This window comes from Pseudophryne corroboree, chromosome 5 (genome assembly GCF_028390025.1).
Source record: "Pseudophryne corroboree isolate aPseCor3 chromosome 5, aPseCor3.hap2, whole genome shotgun sequence".
Classification (NCBI taxonomy): Eukaryota; Metazoa; Chordata; class Amphibia; order Anura; family Myobatrachidae; genus Pseudophryne; species Pseudophryne corroboree.
Genome location: NC_086448.1, coordinates 611,878,539 through 611,893,036, shown reverse-complemented (window position 1 = coordinate 611,893,036; position 14,498 = coordinate 611,878,539). Strand labels below are relative to the sequence as shown.

Sequence of the window (14,498 nt, the reverse complement as noted above, 5' to 3'; positions counted from 1 at the left end):
GGGAGTCGACACCAGAATGGATGGCTTTATTTATGGAATTACGGGATAGTGTCAACACGCTAAAGCAGTCGTTTGACGACATGAGACGGCCGGACAATCAATCAGCACCTGTCCAGGCGCCTCAAACACCGTCAGGGGCTGTAAAACGCCCGTTACCTCAGTCGGTCGACACGGACCCAGACACAGGCACTGATTCCAGTGGCGACGGTGACGAATCAACCGTATTTTCCAGTAGGGCCACACGTTATATGATTTTGGCAATGAAGGAGGCGTTACATATTGCTGATACTACAGGTACCACAAAACAGGGTATTATGTGGGGTGTGAAAAAACTACCTATAGTTTTTCCTGAATCAGATGAATTAAATGAGGTGTGTGATGAAGCGTGGGTTGCCCCCGATAAAAAACTGCTAATTTCAAAGAAGTTATTGGCTTTATACCCTTTCCCGCCAGAGGTTAGGGCGCGCTGGGAAACACCTCCTAGGGTGGACAAGGCGCTCACACGCTTATCAAAACAAGTGGCGTTACCCTCTCCTGAGACGGCCGCACTTAAAGATCCAGCAGATAGGAGGATGGAAAATATCCAAAAAAGTATATACACACATACAGGTGTTATACTACGACCAGCTATAGCGACAGCCTGGATGTGCAGTGCTGGGGTAGCTTGGTCAGAGTCCCTGATTGAAAATATTGATACCCTGGATAGGGACAATGTTTTACTGTCTTTAGAGCAAATAAAGGATGCATTTCTTTATATGCGTGATGCACAGAGGGATATTTGCACACTGGCATCACGGGTAAGTGCTATGTCCATTTCGGCCAGAAGAAGTTTATGGACGCGACAGTGGTCAGGTGATGCGGACTCAAAACGGCATATGGAAGTTTTGCCGTATAAAGGGGAGGAGTTATTTGGTGTTGGTCTATCGGATTTGGTGGCCACGGCTACAGCCGGGAAATCCACCTTTTTACCTCAAGTCACTCCCCAACAGAAAAAGACACCGACTTTTCAGCCGCAGCCCTTTCGTTCCTTTAAAAACAAGAGAGCAAAGGGATATTCATATCTGCCACGAGGCAGAGGAAAGGGGAAGAGACTGCAACAGGCAGCTCCTTCCCAGGAACAGAAGCCCTCCCCCGCTTCTACAAAAGCCTCAGCATGACGCTGGGGCTTCTCAAGCGGACTCGGGGGCGGTGGGGGGTCGTCTCAAGAATTTCAGCGCGCAGTGGGCTCACTCGCAGGTGGATCCCTGGATCCTGCAGATAATATCTCAGGGTTACAGGTTGGAACTAGAGACGTCTCCACCTCGCCGTTTCCTGAAGTCTGCTTTACCAACGTCCCCCTCCGACAGGGTGACGGTCTTGGAAGCCATTCACAAGCTGTACTCTCAGCAAGTGATAGTCAAGGTACCCCTTTTTACAACAAGGAAAGGGGTATTATTCCACTCTATTTGTGGTACCGAAGCCGGATGGCTCGGTAAGACCTATTCTAAATCTGAAATCCTTGAACCTGTACATAAAAAAGTTAAAGTTCAAGATGGAGTCACTCAGAGCGGTGATAGCGAACCTGGAAGAAGGGGACTTTATGGTATCCTTGGACATCAAGGATGCGTATCTCCACGTTCCAATTTACCCCTCACACCAGGGGTACCTCAGGTTCGTCGTACAGAACTGTCACTATCTGTTTCAGACGCTGCCGTTTGGATTGTCCACGGCACCTCGGGTCTTTACCAAGGTAATGGCCGAGATGATGATTCTTCTTCGAAGAAAAGGCGTATTAATTATCCCATACTTGGACGATCTCCTAATAAGGGCAAGGTCCAGAGAACAGCTAGAGATGGGACTAGCACTGTCTCAAGAAGTGCTAAAGCAGCACGGGTGGATTCTGAATATTCCAAAATCCCAGTTAATTCCGACAACACGTCTGCTGTTCTTAGGGATGATTCTGGACACGGTTCAGAAAAAGGTTTTTCTCCCGGAGGAAAAAGCCAAGGAGTTATCCGAACTTGTCAGGAACCTCCTAAAACCAGGAAAGGTGTCTGTACATCAATGCACAAGAGTCCTGGGAAAAATGGTGGCTTCTTACGAAGCAATTCCATTCGGCAGATTCCACGCAAGAGTTTTCCAGAGGGATCTGCTGGACAAATGGTCAGGGTCGCATCTTCAGATGCACCAGCGGATAACCCTGTCTCCAAGGACAAGGGTATCTCTTCTGTGGTGGTTGCAGAGTGCTCATCTATTGGAGGGCCGCAGATTCGGCATACAGGATTGGATCCTGGTGACCACGGACGCCAGCCTGAGAGGCTGGGGAGCAGTCACACAAGGAAGAAACTTCCAGGGCGTGTGGTCGAGCCTGGAAACGTCTCTTCACATAAACATTCTGGAACTAAGAGCAATCTACAATGCTCTAAGCCAGGCAGAACCTCTGCTTCAAGGAAAACCGGTGTTGATCCAGTCGGACAACATCACGGTAGTCGCCCATGTAAACAGACAGGGCGGCACAAGAAGCAGTAGTGCAATGGCAGAAGCTGCAAGGATTCTTCGCTGGGCGGAGAATCATGTGATAGCACTGTCAGCAGTGTTCATCCCGGGAGTGGACAACTGGGAAGCAGACTTCCTCAGCAGACACGACCTTCACCCGGGAGAGTGGGGACTTCATCCAGAAGTTTTCCACATGCTTGTAACCCGTTGGGAAAGACCAATGGTGGACATGATGGCGTCTCGCCTCAACAAAAAACTGGACAGGTATTGCGCCAGGTCAAGAGATCCGCAGGCAATAGCTGTGGACGCGCTGGTAACGCCTTGGGTGTACCAGTCGGTGTATGTTTCCTCCTCTGCCTCTCATACCAAAAGTATTGAGAATTATACGGCAAAGAGGCGTAAGAACGATACTAGTGGCTCCGGATTGGCCAAGAAGGACTTGGTACCCGGAACTTCAAGAGATGATCACGGAGGATCCGTGGCCTCTACCTCTGAGAAGGGACCTGCTTCAGCAGGGTCCCTGTCTGTTTCAAGACTTACCGCGGCTGCGTTTGACGGCATGGCGGTTGAACGCCGGATCCTAAAGGGAAAAGGCATTCCGGAAGAAGTCATTCCTACCTTGATTAAAGCAAGGAAGGAAGTAACCGCGCAACATTATCACCGCATTTGGCGAAAATATGTTGCGTGGTGCGAGGATCGGAGTGCTCCGACGGAGGAATTTCAACTGGGTCGATTCCTACATTTCCTGCAATCAGGATTGTCTATGGGTCTCAAATTGGGATCTATTAAGGTTCAAATTTCGGCCCTGTCGATTTTCTTCCAGAAAGAATTGGCTTCAGTTCCTGAAGTCCAGACCTTTGTTAAGGGAGTACTGCATATACAGCCCCCTGTGGTGCCTCCAGTGGCACCGTGGGATCTCAATGTTGTTTTGGACTTTCTCAAATCTCATTGGTTTGAACCACTAAAAAATGTGGATTTGAAATATCTCACATGGAAAGTGACCATGCTACTAGCCCTGGCTTCGGCCAGGAGAGTGTCAGAACTGGCAGCTTTATCTTACAAAAGCCCATATCTGATTTTCCATTCGGACAGGGCAGAACTGCGGACTCGTCCGCATTTTCTCCCTAAGGTGGTGTCAGCATTTCATCTGAACCAGCCTATTGTAGTGCCTGCGGCTACAAGCGACTTGGAGGACTCCAAGTTGTTGAACGTTGTCAGAGCTTTAAAAATATACATTTCAAGGACAGCTGGAGTCAGGAAATCTGACTCACTGTTTATACTATATGCTCCCAACAAGTTGGGCGCTCCTGCGTCTAAGCAGACTATTGCGCGCTGGATTTGTAGTACGATTCAGCTTGCACATTCTGTGGCAGGCCTGCCACAGCCAAAATCGGTAAATGCCCACTCCACAAGGAAGGTGGGTTCTTCTTGGGCGGCTGCCCGAGGGGTCTCGGCATTACAACTCTGCCGAGCGGCTACGTGGTCGGGGGAGAACACGTTTGTAAAATTCTACAAATTTGATACCCTGGCTAAGGAGGACCTGGAGTTCTCTCATTCGGTGCTGCAGAGTCATCCGCACTCTCCCGCCCGTTTGGGAGCTTTGGTATAATCCCCATGGTCCTTTCAGGAACCCCAGCATCCACTAGGACGATAGAGAAAATAAGAATTTACTTACCGATAATTCTATTTCTCGGAGTCCGTAGTGGATGCTGGGCGCCCATCCCAAGTGCGGATTATCTGCAATAATTGTACATAGTTATTGTTACCTAAATCGGGTTATTGTTGTAGGGAGCCATCTTTCAGAGGCTCCTCTGTTATCATACTGTTAACTGGGTTTAGATCACAGGTTGTACGGTGTGATTGGTGTGGCTGGTATGAGTCTTACCCGGGATTCATAAATCCTTCCTTATTGTGTACGCTCGTCCGGGCACAGTATCCTAACTGAGGCTTGGAGGAGGGTCATAGGGGGAGGAGCCAGTACACACCACCTGATCATAAAGCTTTACTTTTTGTGCCCTGTCTCCTGCGGAGCCGCTATTCCCCATGGTCCTTTCAGGAACCCCAGCATCCACTACGGACTCCGAGAAATAGAATTATCGGTAAGTAAATTCTTATTTTTTCATCCACTTTTGCCCAGTCTCCATGACATGTATTCTCTGTACAGAATCCTGGTAGTTAGGTCTGTGAACAACCACCACCACCTGATAAATGGCATCTTGAGGGGAACTTCAGCATACTACCCTCTTAATACTGGGTACTAGCTCCCTTTTTATCTCAGCACCCTCACCAATTAAATTATGAGATGAGGCTCTGTATTTCTCCATTGAGGTGGATCATTGAGAAAGTGATGTCATTTGCACCTCTGCTTGTCACTAGTCAGGCTTGTACAGCTCCAGCCCCAGTGCGGGCACTTTTTTATATATAATTAAAGCATATTGTGAAATAACTCCATCAACAAAGTCGCAGCAGCCTCATAAATTACGGGTGTGGATCATTGGGTTGACCCTAACTAGGTCGACAGTCATTAGGTGACCCCTATTGGGCGACAGTGACTATGTCGACACCTGAAATAGGTCAATATGATCATGTGTTCGACATGGAACACGTCGACATGGAAAAAGGTCAACATGACGGTTAAAAAAAAATTGGTGTCGTTTTCTTCGTAAAGTGACCGGGAACCCCAATTAGTGCACCATGTGCGCTTGCATGGTTTGCTTTGCTCACTATCTTTCAGGCAAGGTGCCTTGCGTCGCTGCGCTTGGCACTGGTTACTATTCCCAATTGAAGTCCACGTGAATAGTAAAGTAAGAAAAACTTTAAAAAAAGAATATTTTTGAGAACTCATGTCGACCATGTCATGTGTCGACCTTTGTCATGTCAACCTACTGACCATGTTGACCTAAAGACCATGTCGACCTAATGCATGTCGACCAATAGTGGCCGACCTATTGACTGTCGACCTAAAGACCGGATTCCATAAATAATCACAGAGGGTGCATACACACTAGGCGATATCACGTACGATCAGGCCGACTGATATCCGACTGCTATCGGCCTGATCGTACGCGATATCGTTCACATGGTCTAGTCTTTATGCACTATTTAATATACAATGCGCGCTCCCACGAGTCATATGTGGCATCATCCGTCGGACCAACAGTACACACAGGTCCGACAGGCAATATTGCTAACGAGGGCCGTGCTGCATGGCCACCCATGTCACTTTGTCACTTCCAACATCTTCAGTGTGTATGCCATTGCTAGCAACGTCGCATCGTGTGCACATACTTTGTACATAGCCTGAGACTATAGTGATAACCTGTAAACATAAAAATAAACAAGGATGCTTGCCTCTTATGCAATAACATCATAATAAAAACACTGTGGCCACAACATGCACATGTGAATTGGCCCTGTACCATAGAGATACATACAAACAGCTCATCTGAACCAATCAACAAGGATCTCCAATTGCCATCTTATGTGTGTAGCTGAGCATATGTAACTGTCTGCAATGGGCGATTCATCATTTGCATATCAGCAAAATCTCCACTTGTGGCTGAGTGATTTTTGCTAGGCAGCAACTGGGTGTTTGCATAATACTAATGGACATATTTGCTGCTGGGATGTGCTAATTTCACCCAAATCCGCAATGTGATTATTGAATACAGTGTCCTGATTAATCAGTTATCGCATGCAGGACAGAGCTTGCGAATCTGATCACCAAACAACTGCTCAGGGTATCTTTTTTAAATAAAATACCCTGAGTGTGTAATTGTGCATGCATCACCGCCAAATACTACCCCCCTGTGACCCCAACCCCCACCCCCATGCTTACCCGCACCCAGCAATGGTAAGTGGTGAGCCCAGGACATCTGTTGTCATTTGCTGTTGCTATGACCCCTGTGATCGGGTGTAGTATGACTCTCCGGCTGTCAGGATCCTGGCGCCCAGCATACTGGCGCCGGGTTCCCGACTGCCGGAATGCAGGCAGCAGGGTGAGCGCAAAAGCGACCCTTGCGGGCTCGCTGCGCTTGCCACTCTGCAGGCACCGTGGTGCGCTACGCATGCCACGCTATTTTTTTTTCCTCCAGGGGTGTCGTGGACACCCCAATAGGGAGAATACCTGTCGGTATGCCGGCTGTCGGGATTCAGGCGCTGGTATGCTGAGCGCTGGGATCCTGACATACGGTATATCGAGTGCCACCCACTGTGATCCCTATGAGCACAGATGCCAGGGTCACAGTAGGAGCACAGGAACAGATGCCCAGAGCTCACTGATCCCCGGTCTCTGGATGCAGGTAAGTGGGTTGTTTTTTTTATGTACTTATTTTACACAGTGATAAACATGTGCATCAGACACACATAGCTGATCTCAGGGGCTTTCTCTGAGCGCATCCTTCTCTGCCAGCAGCCAGAACCCTATTAATGCTATCTGGAGATATCACAGGGCTCCTTGAATGTTTTACTTTTTTTTTTAATTAAAATAGGGCAGATCGCATTATAAGCATGGGAAATGAAATCTGATCACTAAAGAAAATGTGAATTTAAGGGCCACAGTATGAGAGAATTTTATGAATGCTCCTCCAATTGTCCAATAGTACATTTTGTTGATACTAAAATAATGTGAAAATATTATTAGTTAAAATAATATTGATAAATATGCTGGTGGTAAGTGTTCTGAGGGTATGTGGTGAGCATGTGCTGTAGGCAGAAACGGGGGCTACTTAGAAGTGAGCTCCGTCTTATAGCAATTTAGTTGGATCTCTTGCACAAGGTGTATTTCTGGTGCAAATGCGAGCTGATAGTGATGTCAGTTACTATCACAATCGGAAATATACTGTAGGACAATGGGGCAACATAGATGCTGCAAACTCTGGATGCAGAAGGGAGATCCGTATTTATTTCAGTGCACACAATGCGGCCAGGTCCAGTATCTCCTGTATAATGAAAATAGGTGTAGTAAATCAAAGCCTCTCTTTATACAACATGTAATTGTGACAGCAGTAAACAGGTTTTCACCTTTGCATTGATTTTCTCTTTACTTTTTATTGTTTTGAAAATTGGATTTTAAGTAACTGAAACTGTCATTAAGGCTATCGAAACCAACATAAAACGTTTCAAACAACAGTGAAGAAACCAAATTCAGTCAGACACAAACCTGATTTGTAGTGCTGAGGCAACATAGATCCAAAAAAAGGAGGCATGACCGACATGCATGCCTTCAGATAATACTGCAGGATAGTTTGAACAAATTTTGTTGCTTTTGCTGTTTAAGAAGTAAAGTGAAAAGTAACCAGGGTGTGAAAACACTTTTGTATTAGCCATTTATGTGCATATATTACATATCAACTAAACTTCATGGATTCTGAGCCTTACTAATTAAAATGAGAACAAAAGGGTAGTAGTTGGGATTTGTGTAGAGTAGCTTGTGCCATATGTAATATTTTCTTATCATACAATACTGATCTTAGAAACGTTATGTATCATATCATAACCCTTCCCCCTTTTCTATTAAATCAACTGTTTTGATTATATTGAGGCCTTTAAATCAATGTGGGTAAGCTAGATATACTTCAAGGGACAAAAGGGCTTCTCATCACTCTTAAGAATAAATAAGGCTCCAAAACATCCTCAGCATCCCAATACAACTCACCCAATGCTCCCATATGTACTTCACTTGTTACAAAATGATCCCATATGCCTCAGATCATCCCATTCCACAAAATATATACCCATATACCCTCAAAACCACACAAGCCATCAGATCCCACATCTATAGTGAAAATCCCCCTCATGTAACTCACAGACTAGTAGACCTCCCCACATGCCCATCCCCATCCATTAGGAGATCACTACATGGCATTCAGACCTATCAATCACTGGCTAGGGAGACCTGCCCACATGTGATTCAGACCTGCACTCTATTCACTCCTTAATGTCAGTGATAAATAAAAAATAATGTAACAAAGAGAAAGACTCCACGTGCCTTTAGAATAGACCCCATATGCCATTTAAATCCCTCACTTCCACAAAACATCCTTTAGACTCCTCGCAGTGCCTCCTCATCCAAAACACCACCATATGCCCTTTAGTACACCATTTAACCCAAAATGCCTCTCAGATCTCCCACTATTCTAAAACCCAGGGAAAAATGCAGGATTTCTGGAGGGAATGTTTGATTTTAGAGTGATTGTCGCCAGCCCATGAATTATGTATGATCAGCATGTAACAAGCTATATTCTGCCCCAAAGTGAAGTAGAGGTAATGCAGTACTTTAGACATATGCAAGCCTAGTGATCACAGTAAGCCATTTACCAGATAATCTCTGATGCGATAATTGCACACTCGCCAGACTTGGTAGAAAAATCTGCTGCCACTTGGCATGTGCAACAGCTCCATTCTGCCCTTTATGCTGCATGTGGTAGGCACTGGCCAGGCTGTGGCGCAGGGGGGTTTCTGGGCAAACTCATTTGCCAATGCAACTCTTAGCCTCTCTACTTACTTATTTAATAAGAGCTGGCAGAAGGAAGGCTCCATGGGGCAACCAATGAATAAGAGACGGGGTCTGAAAGCATAGAGCAGAGATAAGGACCAATGGGGCAGATGTCGTAAGCCTGGAGAAATGATAAAGAAGTGATAAGTGGAAGGTGATAACACACCAGCCAATCAGCTCTCATTTTTTAAACCTGAAATGATTGGCTGGTGCGTTATCCCCTTCCACTTATCACTGCTTTATCACTTCTCCAAGCTTATTACATCTGCCTCAATGACTTATAAAGCAGAAAGGACCTGGGAGCTGCAGGTGAAGCACACAGGGCTGCATGTGGACTTTGGGTCACCTGTTGTTCATCACTGAAGAAGAGTTTGTTTAAATGTAGAAATGTTATTGCCAAGGACAGTCAGCGCCAGAGATATTCTTATGTGGACCGCACCCTGGTATCACCCTTCCAGAGGGTGACACCAAAATGCTGGATGCTGCACTCTGACCTTCTCATGAAACCCCTGGCTTCTGTCACTGAAGAGGAGCTGACAGTGCTGTCAGAGTCTCTGGGGTAGTCCAGCATCTCCTCTGGGAATGCTGTTCACACCTGCAGAGTGATGTAACAAGTGTTTCCGGTGAGTCCAAGCCCCATCTCAATGATGCCACACCACCGTACTGCAGTAAAGTGGGCTTTCTGTAAGGCCACGCTCTCCCCACGAGGCCACGGCTGCTCTTCAGCACGTGAGAGGAAAATAGTTTACCACACCGGATGTCACCTACCCCAGTGCCACCTCTGCATAGACTAAATGAAAAGCTACTTTAGGTCTTAGCTCGGTGACCGCTATATAAATCAGCTAAAAGTGACCAACTGCCAGCATTGAGTCAGTGCCTTATGCCATATCACTCTGCTCTTCCTGTTTCAGCAGACTATTGTGAAGAGAAACAGAATGTGCTGCTAGGGAGGGAGATGGGTTATGCCAGGGCCCAGTCACATTGCTCAACTGACAAGTTCTGAGTCCTCCTTAGAAAAGAATAAGGAAGTTGGGACATTAACACTTTGTTAAAGAAAATAAAGGTTTGGTAATCTATTTATGAGTTGTCCTATCCTTAGACATTTTGGCTGCAAATTATTATCAGTCTAGTAAATGACCTACTGTCATCCTTCCAAGTGATCAAAGAGTTTCTAGTGGTTGTAAGAAATTACCTTTTAATTAGTGATTCAGAAGGAAAAAAAACATATTGCAGACGTGGATAGTGATGTTCTGCCCACCTTAACTCTTTTTAAAGACAATTTGTTTGATGTATTTAATATGGATAAGGAGATATGGTTTTGTTCCAGAGTCTACTGTACATGGCAGGTCTCCAAATCTAGGCGGCAATGACATTTGCATATTACCACACATCCGCTGTGTACCAATTTGCAGCTATGAATGCATTTGCGTGCCTCTCTAAATCAGGCCCTTTGCACCAATCAGCTACGTGGAAAATGATGAGTCACACTCTAAACTGATTTGTAAATGTTCTACCTATATTAGGCATGTCAGTAAAATACATATTGCTCACTAAATGAGTGGGATAAAAAATATCACATTTAATAGTCCAATTCATTGAAATAAATCAATTCCGTGTTGCCAGTAACTCCTCACAAAACATTATGTTTTATGTGAAGCTGGGATTAAAACTGCACACTTTTTAAATCTGTTTCAATAACCTCAAGCCATTTGCTTGCTCTTAATATCAGCATGCTTTGAAGAATGACTTACTTTTTGTTACTGAATCCCCCAAGGGGCAGTTTCTTTGGAATAAAGGAGCACAAATTAAATTCATTTACTGCTCTGCAACTTAGATTTATAATGTATTGTATGAATAGTGTTAACAAATAATTCCTGCTATGTAAAGGTATCTTATAGTATGAAAGACTTCTGCTAGGACACAAAACTCACTGTTTACTGCTGCATGTTATTATATTACCAGTGTTGACCATTTAACCTTGGACATGCAGAACTATGCATGTCTGTAGTATAGTGCAAAGAGGATTGTATATTTGCCTTAACTTTCTGGTTGAGCTATATTTCTATTCAATAGGAATGGAATTCGATGAAGATATTTAAGGCACGTTAGAAGCAGTGAAGCATCCAGTAACATCGCTCTATGTGAACATTGCAGAGGGATATTTCTAAATATTATGCAGCAGCAGTTTTGAATTTAACTGTCTGCAGATGGTAGATGATCTATTCCCCTCGCTTGTTGCCACAATTCTAATAACACGCAGGCTGTTCTATGTAAATGAGAAATCTTTCAGAAAAAGCCTGTCCTTGATTTTCTTGTCTGTTTTCCCTGCATCATTTTACCAATTGTCTACTTTTATAACCAAAGAGGCAGCCGGAAAAAAAATATGTTGTAATCATTACTTCAAATGTAAAGGGGTAGATTCAACTGAGTACAAGTTTCGATGACAGTGCACATAGTGATAATCATGGTAGGAAAAATGATGGTAGGGATTTTGCCTGTACATCTATGGACTATGAGAAAAAAGTGAGGCTTTTCTGCCCACATTTCCTGTGTAGTATTAGCCAATCAAATTTACCTCCAAGATTTGACAGAGGGATTCTTGTATGTTTTCAATGCATTCTTTTATCTAAACATTCAGTGTGTACTAAGGGCCTGATTCTGATTTGTAAGTAAAGCAATAAAAGGAAAAAGCAAGTAACTGTGCATCTGAGCAAAACAATATTGCCCTGCAGGAGGAGCTGATGTAACATGTGCAGAGAGATTTAAATTTGGGTGGGATTTAACAAAGTCAGAGTTCAGCGGCCGTGCAGGATGCCGACTGAACTCAGACATTTTTTTAAAGGGGCAATCATTTTCAAGGCATGGCTTAACCTTTATTACACCTGGCTCTGAATCTGGTCCATTCTCTGAGGCACATACTATAGTGCAAAACTAAAGCTGGGTACACATTAAATGATAATGTGCGTTCAGCAGCATGGCATCGCTAACAACATCCCCCAATTGAGCTGCATGTAAAGATAACGTGGGATATCACTAGGAACCCGCAGGAGCGCGCATCGTTAGCGATGTAGTGGGTACACATTAGGTCGTTTGAACAATTTGTCTCAACGACTCGTCATTATCTTGCAAATCACTCAAATTGTCGGCTAGTGTGTACCCAGCTTAAGTGTTGCAAGTTTTGCCCTACAGTATTTCATCTTATTATAAGGTACATTTTCAAATGAGGTTTTTAAATGGGTGGGGATTAAACAATCTATAGCCCATCAACTCATCAGAATATTTGCATCAGCACATGCATATTATAAGATGAGTGTCCTTATTTTATGGGAGGAAGGACCCTGTTAACACGTGATTTTGATAGAGGGAAGGAACTTTCTTGGGCAGGGGGAGCATCTTTCTCATAACCAAAGAGGACATGACCCAACAGTCTTGTAAACTTGATGCAGGCAGATTGTGGTGTCAATGTCCCACCTATAAAGCCTTACCTACTATATAAAAGGGTTACCACTGGCGATATTTGTGCACTCAGGGGTGGTAATGTTCTTGCTGATTATAGCCAATTTAGCAAGGATTGCAGTGATACAAATTATTACTTTTTGCAACTTGCTATTAAATCATTACTAACATGAATAAATCTCTAAGTATTTGAAAATGCTAAACTACTAGTAATTATTAGTAACTACTAGTTAAGAAAAAACTTGCTTTGATCTGTAAATAAACTATTTAGTAAGCAGTTCAAAAATCCAATAGTATGGTTCACATGCTAAACCCAAATCACAGTTCATATGAGAAACAAATCACAGTACATGTAAGAGACACAAAACATAGGGGGGTCATTCCGAGTTGATCGCTCGCTAGCTATTTTTTGCAGAGCTGCAAACAGATAGTCGCCGCCTATCGCGGAGTGTATGTTTGCTTTGCAAGTGTGCGATCGCATGTGCAGCCGAGCACTACAAAAAAGTTTTGTGCAGTTTCTGAGTAGCTCAGAACTTACTCAGCCGCTGTGATCACTTCAGCCTGTTCAGGACCAGAATTGACGTCAGACACCCGCCCTGCAAACGCTTGGACACACCTGCGTTTTTCCAACCACTCACAGAAAATGGTCAGTTGACACGCAGAAACACCCTCTTCCTGTCAATCTCCTTGCGATCGGCTGTGCGAATGGATTCCGCGTAAAATCTATCGCCCAGCAACGATCCGCTTTGTACCAGTACGATGCGCCTGCGCATTGCGGTGCATACGCATGCGCAGTTCACACCTGATCGCAGCACAGCAAAAAATCCTAGCGTGCAATCAGGTCGGAATGACCCCTATAGTACATATTAGAAACACAAACCATAGTACATGTAAGAGACACAAATCATAGTACATGTACAAGAGACAATCCGTTGTCTAGGTCGACCACACTTAGGTTCGACATGCATTAGGTCAACATGCATTAGGTCGACATGGTTACTAGGTCGAGATGTTCTAGGTCAACATGACAAAAGGTCGAGATGAGTTTTTCACAATTTTTTCAATTTTTTTAACTTTTTCATACTTTACGATCCACGTTGACTACAACTGGGAACAGTAACCTGTGCCGAGCGCAGCGGTTGCGGAGCGTGGCACCTTGCCTGAAGCATGGCGGGCGATGCGAACCATGCGAGAGGACACGGTGCACTAATTGGGGTTCCCAGTCACTCTACGAAGAAAATGACAACTATTTTTTTTTTTAAAACTCATGTCGACCTTTTGTCATGTTAACCTTGCTCATGCCGACTTAATGCTTGTGTCAACGTATTTTTTTGTGTCGGCTTAGTTACTGTCGACCAATTGTGGTCGACCTAGACATTGTCGACCTAAGTGTGGTTGACCCTATGAACCACACACAGACAAAACACAGTACAGTACACGTAAGAGACACAAATCACAGTACACGTAAGACACAAATCACAGTACATATGAGACACAAATCACAGTACATGTAAGAGACAAAAATCACAGTACATATGAGACACAAATCACAGTACATATGAGACACAAATCACAGTACATATGAGACACAAATCACAGTACATGTAAGAGACACAAATCACAGTACATGTAAGAGACACAAATCACAGTACACATGAGACACAAATCACAGTACATATGAGACACAAATCACAGTACACATGAGACACAAATCACAGTACATATGAGACACAAATCACAGTACATGTTAGAGACACAAATCACAGTACATATGAGACACAAATCACAGTACATATGAGACAGAAATCATAGTACATATGAGACACACATCACAGTACATACAGTATAAGAGACACAACTCACAGTACATATGAGACACAAATCACAGTACATATGAGACACAAATCATAGTACATATGAGACACAAATCACAGTACATATAAGAGACACAACTCACAGTACATATGAGACACAAATCACAGTACATATGAGACACAAATCATAGTACATATGAGACACAAATCACAGTACATGTAAGAGAAACAAAACGCAGTACATGTAAGAAACACAA

The 14,498-nt window shown here is 44.1% G+C and overlaps 1 protein-coding gene across 14 annotated transcripts in view; it reads left to right on the top strand.

Moving 5' to 3' along the window:
- The window catches only part of PTPRM (protein tyrosine phosphatase receptor type M), a 1,209,695-nt gene that overhangs the window by 778,352 nt on the left and 416,845 nt on the right, over positions 1-14,498 (top strand). The gene's annotated exons all lie outside the window — the stretch shown is intronic.